General features: G+C 40.5%; 1 pseudogene; it reads left to right on the plus strand.

The window, feature by feature from the left end:
* The first annotated feature begins 4,063 nt into the window (after nt 1-4,063).
* On the plus strand, nt 4,064-6,873 carry LOC101984979 (annotated as a pseudogene).
* The last annotated feature ends 3,038 nt before the right edge of the window (nt 6,874-9,911 follow it).

The following is a 9,911-nucleotide window of genomic DNA, read 5'->3' on the forward strand; positions in this document are numbered from 1 at the left end:
ATCTGGAAAGAAAAGGGAAAAGAAAACCAACAATGTAAAACCAAAATGCCCACAGGGATTCCATGACATCTTAAGTAGTCAGTATTGACTATATCTACTTAAATGGACAGTATTTGGACTACAGATGCATTCATGATCATTTCTGTTTCTTTCCTTCCAAAAAGGATAGAGACCCACAGCCATTAAATCCTTACTGCAAATCATCCCACAAATTCAATACTTGGAGGCTGAGGGGTCTGGCCATGTGTAAGAAGAAGACCACTGTCGCTCAACTACGGCCATCTTATTAAACCCCAATTCATAATGATTTTGAATGAATAAGTGAGGACATGGCTGCTCCTAGGTATGGTTGAGGAGGAGGTTTATTGTAAATGTGAGGGAGATGTTCTGGAATAATCTTTTCTGTACACAGCAAAGATGTGTCTTTGCCAAGGCACCTTCTGATAGGTTTAATAAAGGAGTTGACTGGTTGGTAGCTAGGCAGGAGGTATAGGCAGGACAGCCAGACAGAGCATGGTGGGAGAAAAGAAGGGTGGAGTCTCAAAAGTCAGGGAGGCAGAGAAGAAAGCAAGATGAATGTGCTGTGTGTAAAGAAGGTACAGCCACTTGGCAAAGGGTAGATAAGAATAACAGGCTAATTTAAAATGTAAGAATTAGCTGGTAACCAGCTTGGGCTATCACCTGAACATTATAAATAATAGTAAGTTTCTTAATGTTTATTTGCTGAGATATAGAGAAACTCTGCCTACAGGAAGAGAACAGCCACAAGCATCTGGAAGGGTCCAGACTGAACCAGGTCATGGAATTGGGGGTGAGGGGAGGGGAGATCTGGGACTGGAGACAGCCAGTGGCTAAGAGAGCTAGAGACCAGGAGACCAAAATGACTGAGCTTATATAGGATCAGAAGCTGGGGGAAGGGAAGCAAAGCCCTGTTCCTGGGAGGGAGAAGTTTAGGGTAGGGGTGAGGTGATAAGTATTGGGAGGAGCCACAGGTACTAAGACAGACTTGTCTTGGGTTTCATTGACACATTATAGATTTCTTTATATTTAAAAAAAAAAGGTCCAGATGAGAGAATGGTCTCCCAGGGGCCCTGTTGTGCAGTGCTGTGTGGTCAGAAGCAATCACAGCAGAAAGCTTGAGACTCTGATGTCCTGGGTGCAGATGATCCGGTCTTTTGCTTTTCACCCAGATCACTGCTTAGTACTCAGCTCCAGGCTTCTGATAGAATCATTTTTTTTCCTTCTTTGTTGTTTTGTTTTTGTTTGTTTATTTCTGAGATAGGGTTCCTCTGTGTAGCCCTGTCTGTCCTGGAACTCACTCTGTAGACCAGGGAGGAGGCACAAATCCTTAATAAATAAATAAAATTAAAAAAAGCAAATCAATAGCTATAAGAGGCCATCCTTTTGGTAACAGAGAAGGCAAAGGAATTCCAGATTGTAGTGGGCCCATAGGTTGAATTACTTTGTTGACAGCTTTTAGATCTGTCACCATTCTCCATTTACCAGATTTCTTTTTTACAACAAACACAGGAGAATTCCAAGGGCTGGTTGATTCTTCAATATGGTGAGCATCTAGTTGCTCTTGCACCAGCTGTTCCAATGCCTGTAGTTTATCTTCAGCTAGAGGCCACTGTTTGATCCATATTGGCTTCTCAGTTAGCCATTTTAAAGGTAGGGCTGTTGGTACCTCTAAAGGTTTGGTATTTGCTGTATGTTCTTGTACAGCCTGAATGGCTGGTGACCTTTTTTCCATAATATCTCATCATATCTTTCCCAGAATTATGAGTTCCTGGAACTACAGGAATGTTAATCTGGGTATTCCATTGCTGTAGCAGGTCTCGGCCCCATAAATTTATTGCAATATTGGCTATATATGGCCTTAGTCTTCCTATTTGCCCTTCAGGTCCTATGCCTTCAACCCATCTTGTGCTTTGTTTTACACGAGATAGGGTTCCAATTCCCAGGAACTGAACATCTACCTCTTGAAGAGGCCAATTTGGATGCCAAGATTCTGGAGTAATGATACTTACATCTGCACCTGTGTCTAATAAGCCCTCAATAAAAGTGCCATTTATACAGATTCTTAGCTTTGGTCTTTGATCGTTAATAGAAGTCTGCCAAAATATATGTTTACTCTGTCCTACTGGGTTTTTTTTGACTCATCCTCCATGAGTAATTCATCATTTAGACCAGTATTACTTTTTTCAGCAGAAATTGGAGCTTTTAATTTTCTTGGTGAGGCACATTCTCCACTGTGACTGGGAATGACTGGGCCATTGTTGGCTTGGGGGCCTGCGAGAGGCCCCTCAAGGAGTTTCCCAATGGTATCGGGTTGCCTTGTCTGTCTGTTGTTGACCTGCGTTTGTTGGACCAATGTCGGCCTTTACCGCATCTCCTACATATACCTGAAGGCCTAGGTATCCCATTTTTGTCATTCCCAGAGGAGATATTATTCCTAGAAATTCTGTGCCTGCAATCCCTTTTCAGATGTCCTAATTTACCACAATTAAAACACCTGGCAGTTTGATGTCTCCTCATTGCTGTGGAAATCTCTTCTCCTACCCAAGATTCATCATTATAACTAAACGTCTCAACATTCATTGTATGCTGAATGCATTCATCCAAAGGTGCTGATCTAGACTTTAAAGGCCCAATTATCTTTTTGCATTCTATGTTTGCATTCTCAAAAGCTAGAGATTCAAGACGCATTCGTCTAGCTTCTGGGTCTGTTACCCCTATGTCCAGAGCCTTAATTAATCTTTGCAAAAAGTCAATAAAGTGTTCTCTCTGTCCCTGCCTAATTCTGGTATATGATTCAACCCTTTTTGCCGGATCTTGTATCCTATTCCAAGCATTTAAAGCTGCTTGGTGACATAGACACAGTACTTCATCTTCATAAACAGCTTGGACCTGTGGATCAGTATATTATCCTGCACCAAGAATTTGATCTTGGGAAACCTCGACACATTTGCTCTTCCTTGCTGTTCCATATGCTTGGATTCTTCTCTGAAATATATTCCAAACATCAAGGAAGGTCCATGGGGGGTAGCTCTAGCATTAGAAGCCCAAGTCCTTATCATTTCCTTTACCTTATGCAGAGTGCAAGCCAAAATTAACAATAGCTTGCTTAATTTCTTTTAGATCATTCATTGCTATTGTCATCCATCTAGCTTCTCTGACTCCCTCTGAGCCTTTAGAAGTTGACGCTTTGTCAGAATTAAGTATAGGGTATGCCGCTAAAACCCTGGGTAAGCCAGTTCTAATAGCTGGTGTTGGCATTGTATCCTGTCCTTTTGCCTTATTACTCTGTTCACCAGCTCCAATCATTTCTTCAATCATTTCAAGTCTTTTTATTATTGTCTTTATTATTGTCTCTTTTGAATCCTGAATCTCCTGACCTGCATGAGTTTCTAGTAAAGATTGTATGGTTCTTAGGAGTGCCATATTCTTCCTAAATGATAGAATATGCAAAAGAATACTGAAACCTAATAACCAGTAAATTAAGTTATCCCCATAGTCATATAAACCTTGCATGATATAACCCATTGTATTGATAACCAGAACAGTAAAATTCGTGTTGGAAATGAAAACTGCCATATTACCTATTATCCAGCAGGTGGTGCTGTTGCCAAGTCACAATGAAAACAGGGTCCTGTTTCAGAGTCTGCCTAGTATTTGTTAAAAACTGGGAAATGCAAGTTGCTCAACAAAGTAAATGTAATTAAATTAATTCCGTACACTGAACCATAAACCCAGAATCCAGGGGTAGAGAAGAGTAACCTGGAAGCCATGTATGCCTCCACGTGACAGAGTCACCCCGAGTGGTTGCAGCTTTTGGCAACTGGCAACCGCGTGCTCTGGTTTGCGTTGCTTAAGAGCTGTGCTTGCAAGGGAGATTTAAAAAACGACTCAGAAAAGAGCGAACCACGCGGGCAGAGACTACGTGGGCCTGTGGAGTTTAAATCCACGTGGGGAGGCAGACAATAGCGTACGTGGGGACTTGAAGTCAATCTGAGGTGTCTAAAAGAAAAATATAAAGAACTGCAGCAAGAAAAGCCAGTGCATGATAATTTATATTAAACTGCTGCCTCCACGCACAAGACACTGGTCACAAGGCTGCCGCAAGGCACAGGCTGCGGTTGAGGAAGGGAGGGTTCGCGCCAAGCTGAACTCGCGGCCGGCAGCTGAGCAGGGGAAGGAGAGGCCCCAAGTAGGGCGCCAGATGAAGGCGTAAGTCACAAACAATGCCACACCAGTTTGGAATTATGATTAATAGGGTGGTATTCATTTAAAGGGGAAAAAACTTACAGATCACCATCCCAGACAACAGCCCTCTGCGCAACCAGGAAGGGAATCTAGCTGCCAGCGGAGCAGGAAGTAAAGAGAGAGAGGAGAGGGAAGTGGCCGCTTTTTTAAAGGGAGAGAGACCACGCCCAATGGGCTGGTATCTCAGCGGCTATAGGCTGGAGGAGCAGAAGGACCTCCCACAACAATTGCTGGTGGGAATGCAAACTTGTGCAACCACTTTAGAAAGCAGTGTGGGGGTTTCTCAGGAAATTCGGGATCAACCTACCCCTGGACCCAGCAATTCCACTCTTGGGAATATACTCAAAAGAGGCCCTAACATACAACAAAAGTATATGCTCAACTATGTTCATAGTAGCATTGTTTGTAATAGCCAGAACCTGGAAACAACCAAGATGTCCTTCAATGGAAGAATGGATGAAGAAAGTATGAAATATATACATATTAGAGTACTACTCAGCAGTAAAAAACAATGACTTCTTGAATTTTGCATGCAAATGGATGGAAATAGAAAACACTATCCTGAGTGAGGTAAGCCAGACCCAAAAAGAGGAACATGGGATGTACTCACTCATATTTGGTTTCTAGCCATAAATAAAAGACATTGAGCCTATAATTTGTGATCCTAGAGAAGCTAAATAAAAAGGAGAACCCAAAGAAAAACATATAGGCATCCTCCTGAATATTAGCCTTCATCAGGTGGTGAAAGGAGACAGAGACAGGGACCCACATTGGAGCACCAGACTGAAATCTCAAGGTCCAAAACAGGAGCAGATGGAGAGAGAGCACGAACAAGGAACTCAGGACCGTGAGGGGTGTACCCACACACTGAGACAATGGGGATGTTCTATTGGGAACTCACCAAGGCCAGCTGGCCTGGGTCTGAAAAATCATGGGATAAAACCGGACTTGCTGAACATAGCGGACAAGGAGGACTACTGAGAACTCAAGAACAATGGCAATGGGTTTTTGATCCTACTGCACGTACTGGCTTTGTGGGAGCCTAGGATGTTTGGGTGCTTACCTTACTAGACCTGGATGGAGGTGGGTGGTCCTTGGACTTCCCACAGGTCAGGGAACCCTGATTGCTCTTCAAGCTGACGAGGGAGGGGGACTTGATTGAAGGAGGGGGAGGGCAATGGGAGGCGGTGGCGGGGAAGAGACAGAAATCTTTAACAAATAAAAAAAAAAAGAAAAGCTGGCACGAAACAAGCCAAGCTAAGGCCGGGCATTTATAATTAATAATAAGCCTCTGTGTGTGATTTATTCTGGAGCTGGGTGGCTGTTCCCGAAAGGACCTAAGAATAAAGAGTAAAAAGAGCAAAAAATCCAAAAGAGTATAAAGAGTAATAAACAAAACAACCACCAACAACACTGTTATTTGTACTCAAAGTTAATTTTGTGGCCTTGCATCAAATGAGCCTGTGTTCCCAGGACAGTCTGAAGGAATGCTTCTCTTGTATTGAACCTGGTTCCAGAGGCCCTAGTCTGAGACTGAACCCATCCTGGATTGCGCTTTTATTCTTTGTGGTCATCTGTTCATGGCTCTCGAGCACCAGAAGCTCTAGTCTTCTCAAGTATAAATGAACAACAACCTAGTTACCAGGGCTCCCTGCTAAGGTTCTGTGATGACCAGATACTACTTTCTTCGTTAAAATCATATATATATAAACTTAACATATGCCAACATATTAATCATAATTTAGACAGGGATATCTGTAGTTGCTTTTAAAAAAATGATTTAAGGATTCTGAGGAGCCAAGTGCAGCCTCCTAGTGAGCACCCTCTGTCCCGAGCAGCATGATTTAGGTAGATCAGGCATGAAGAGCAAACTAGTGAAGAGGATCTGGAATTTCTTAATGCATCCAAAGCCTTCTGGCAAACCATTGCCAAAATCCAAAAAAAATCTTCAAGCCAAGGTAGTAAAAAGGAACGGAATAGTTCTGGAACAACAAGGAAGTCAAAGGAAACCAAATGTCCTGAAATTCTGTCAGATGAGTAGAGTAGTGACGAAGATGAGAAGAAAAATAAGGCGGAGTCTTCAGAAGGTGAAGAGAAAGAAAGTGAAGAGGAGCAACTACCAAACAGACAGCTATAGAAGAAAAGGCAAAATCAAAAGCTGCTGCTGAAAGTAACAAGTCTGTAAAAAGTGCTGATGTTATAAAGGCAGACAGCAGCACCACCAGAAGAATCAAACAGTTCCAAAAAAGAATCTGAATCTGAAGATAGTTCTGATGATGAACCATTAATTAAAAAATTGAAAAACCACCTACAAATGAAGAGTTAAAGGAAACAGTGAAGAAATTACTGGCTGATGCTAACTTGGAAGAAGTCACAATGAAGCAGATTTGCAAAGAGGCACATGAAAACTATCCCGCTTATGATCTAACTGAGAGGAAAGATTTCAGTAAAACCACTGTAGAAGAGCGAATCTCTTCAACTAGAGGACAGATGGCTGCTCTCGTATTGGAAGGTCTGATTTATACCAACAAAGAGGATGTGTTTTCTTTTTTAAGTCAATTGTTGGTAAAACTCGCTGCTGACCCTTTGAGTGTTAAATATATTTGAGCTTGCTGTTTTAACTTGCATTTCCTTGCAATTTTCAGTTTAAGTCTTGCATGGAAGTAATTGTTTCTTGCTTTTATAGTTGTACATTTTGGATTTCTTTAGTGTAAGGTCATAGATTTCTGAACTGTTGTGGATTTTAGTGCACTTAATGTTAGCTTAAGACACTTTTAATCAAAGCAAAAGCTATTATAACCAGCATTTATATGTGTAGAGACTATTGCAGTATTTAGTATATGAAATATTTTGAATACACCTTCTGTCAGTGTGAACATAGTGGCAGTATGTTCATCATATTAGAGCACAGCTGCTCAGATGGCCGAGTTGGAACTTTTTCTGCATGCATATATATGTCAAATTGTCAGCATGACAGAAGTGACAGATGTTAGTTTTGTATTTTTAAAAACCAATTTGTTGTATATAATTTTTAAAATTTCTTTTGTGCAGATCAATTTTTAAGCTCATGTAGGTAGGTGTCTTTACACTTGTAACTAAAGAATGTCAGTGTTCAGCCAGGCAGCATGACAGAGCGGTCAGTGCAGTGGTGGCAGCACTGGAGGGGACTGTCCAGTTCTGCTTTGCTCTCAAAGTGTCATCAATTTGTGGTATGTTAACTGTCATAGAAATTTTATATTGAGGATAAACCAAAATCAACACATCAGAGTTTCAAAAAACTGGGAAAGGGTGAGCACACTTGGCTTATATATAAGTCAACTGATAGTAACTAGTAACTAAACTTCTTTGACCGTTATAATAATTATGATTAAAGTATCAGATGTAATGTCAGAAGATGGTATATGAACAGTGTATGGTAACTCCTATTAAAAGTGTCAGATTGTAATGCTGGCAATGTAGGTATCTTTGAAAGCATTTCTCAAAAACCATACATTAAATTTCTTTGATGTATTCTAGGAATGAAATCTGTTTGATTTTTAAATTTTGGTCAATCAAGTAAATATGGTCTGTTCCTGAATTTAAATTTTGTCTTTTGACTGTCTTAATAACCTATTTCTGAATTATAAAAGTAAGCTGCTTTGACAAGTGTGACAATTGATGTACCAACTGAGTGTTTAATTTCTGCATCATAAATCAGCTATATTAATGTTGAGCATTAACAGGTATCTTCACATATTTGACTTTAGTATGCAAAGAGTGAAATGGAACAAGTAACTAAATGGGGACTGAAAATTGGCCTTTACATTTTAATAATTTGTTATAAATCTTGGCAATCAAGAATAAATTGTTATTTAAAAAAAGATTTAAATGTTTTATTTTGCACATGATTGTTTGCTTGTCTGTGCATCACATGCAGGCTTGGCACCTTTGGAGATCAAAGGAGGATGCCAGCCCTGCAGAGAGAGTTTCAGTGCTGGGAACCAAACCTGAATTCTCTGCAGAAGCAGTAAGTGCTTTTAACTGCTGAGCCATCTCTGCAGCCCTTATGCTGTGGGACAATGGTCTGTACCCTGTCACTTGTATTGTCGTTAATAAAATGCTGATTGACCACTAGCAGGCAGGAAGTAGAGGCAGGACAATGAGAACATGAGAACTCTGGAAAGAGGGAAGTTTAAGTCCATCCCAGCCTCAGAGGAAGCAAGATGTGACTGCCTCGCCAAAAAAGGTACAAAGCCACATGGCTAACTCAGACAAGAATTATGGGCTGATATAAGTTATAAGAATTAGTTAATAAGACGAGCCAATCAGTTTATAATTGATGTAGATCTCTGTGTGATTCTTTGGGACTGAATGACTGTAGCACAGGGCAGATCAGAGAAACCTCAGACTTATCATATCTGCTTGATATGTAAATAGCACAAATTATTGTTTGTAGACTTTCTAAGCTAATGACAAATGACAGTGTTATTAATAAACAGAAGAATTCTATTCTTATTATACTCTATAAACTATAGAGCCACTGCAGAAACTAAACTCACTATTTCAACTCTTTAGTATTAATAGGTACAATCTCATGGAGTAAAGAGAGTGTCCTTTTACTATTATTTATTTATTTATTTATTTATTTCTTTATTTATTTATTTATTTATTCTATATTTCATTTTATCTCTCAGCTGGGCTTGTCCAGATAAATCATTCTCTGGTGAGTTTGGATTTTCTGATAAGACTGGAGAAGAAGAACGCAAAAAGTGCTACCCTAGAGTTGCAGCATCAAGGCTTATGGAGAATGCTTGGATACAATTCGAGCCATTACAGTTCAATTTGGACATCCCATAGTCCAGAAGTTGCAATTCTAGCCAACTTCTGGTACAATCTAGTGTCTTGAGCATGTGATTTCACAGGCCCCCTTTCCCTCATTTGATTCTAAGTCATGGATATTGATCATTGTACCAAATAGTAGAATTATCTGGAATCCCCTGGTTGTGAACAAGAAATCAATTTAGTAGGAAATTCCCTAATAAGAAATTTTAGAAATACCCTGAATCTGCTTAAAAAGCTTGGCCTCCATCCATGCACATGGGTCTGCTTTCTAAATTACCAGAACAGTAGGTTAGTGAAACCCCATTTTGATGACTAAGGCAGATGGAATTCACTGTCAAGGTACCAGCTGAAATCCCCTGGCCTTTTTCTTCCTGAGACTTGACTTCCTACTCACCCCACCCCATTCTTACTCATCTTTTTGAATTCCCATTATCTCTTGTATTTCTTGTAGGGAAACTTGGAAAGTCTTATGTTAAAGAGCCTGAAGAGATAGTTCCGTTGGTAAGGTTCTTGACACACAAGCATGAAGACTTGAGTTGGATCTCTACAATCCATGGTGACTCATACATGCAATCCCAGAGCTAGAGAGATTCATTGGCTAGACAGTGTAGCTAAATTGTTGAGTTCTAACACCCCCCCCACCAGAGACCCTCTATCAAAAAGCAAGGTGAATGTCTCTTTAAGAGTAGCACCTGATACTCACCTCTGGCCTCTACAAGTACACACACATGTGAATGCACACACACACACACATACACACACACACACACACACACACACACACACACACAGACCATGAAAATCTTATGTTGAACAATTGCCAT

The sequence above is a fragment of the Microtus ochrogaster genome, linkage group LG4, assembly GCF_000317375.1.
Source record: "Microtus ochrogaster isolate Prairie Vole_2 linkage group LG4, MicOch1.0, whole genome shotgun sequence".
NCBI lineage: Eukaryota > Metazoa > Chordata > Mammalia > Rodentia > Cricetidae > Microtus > Microtus ochrogaster.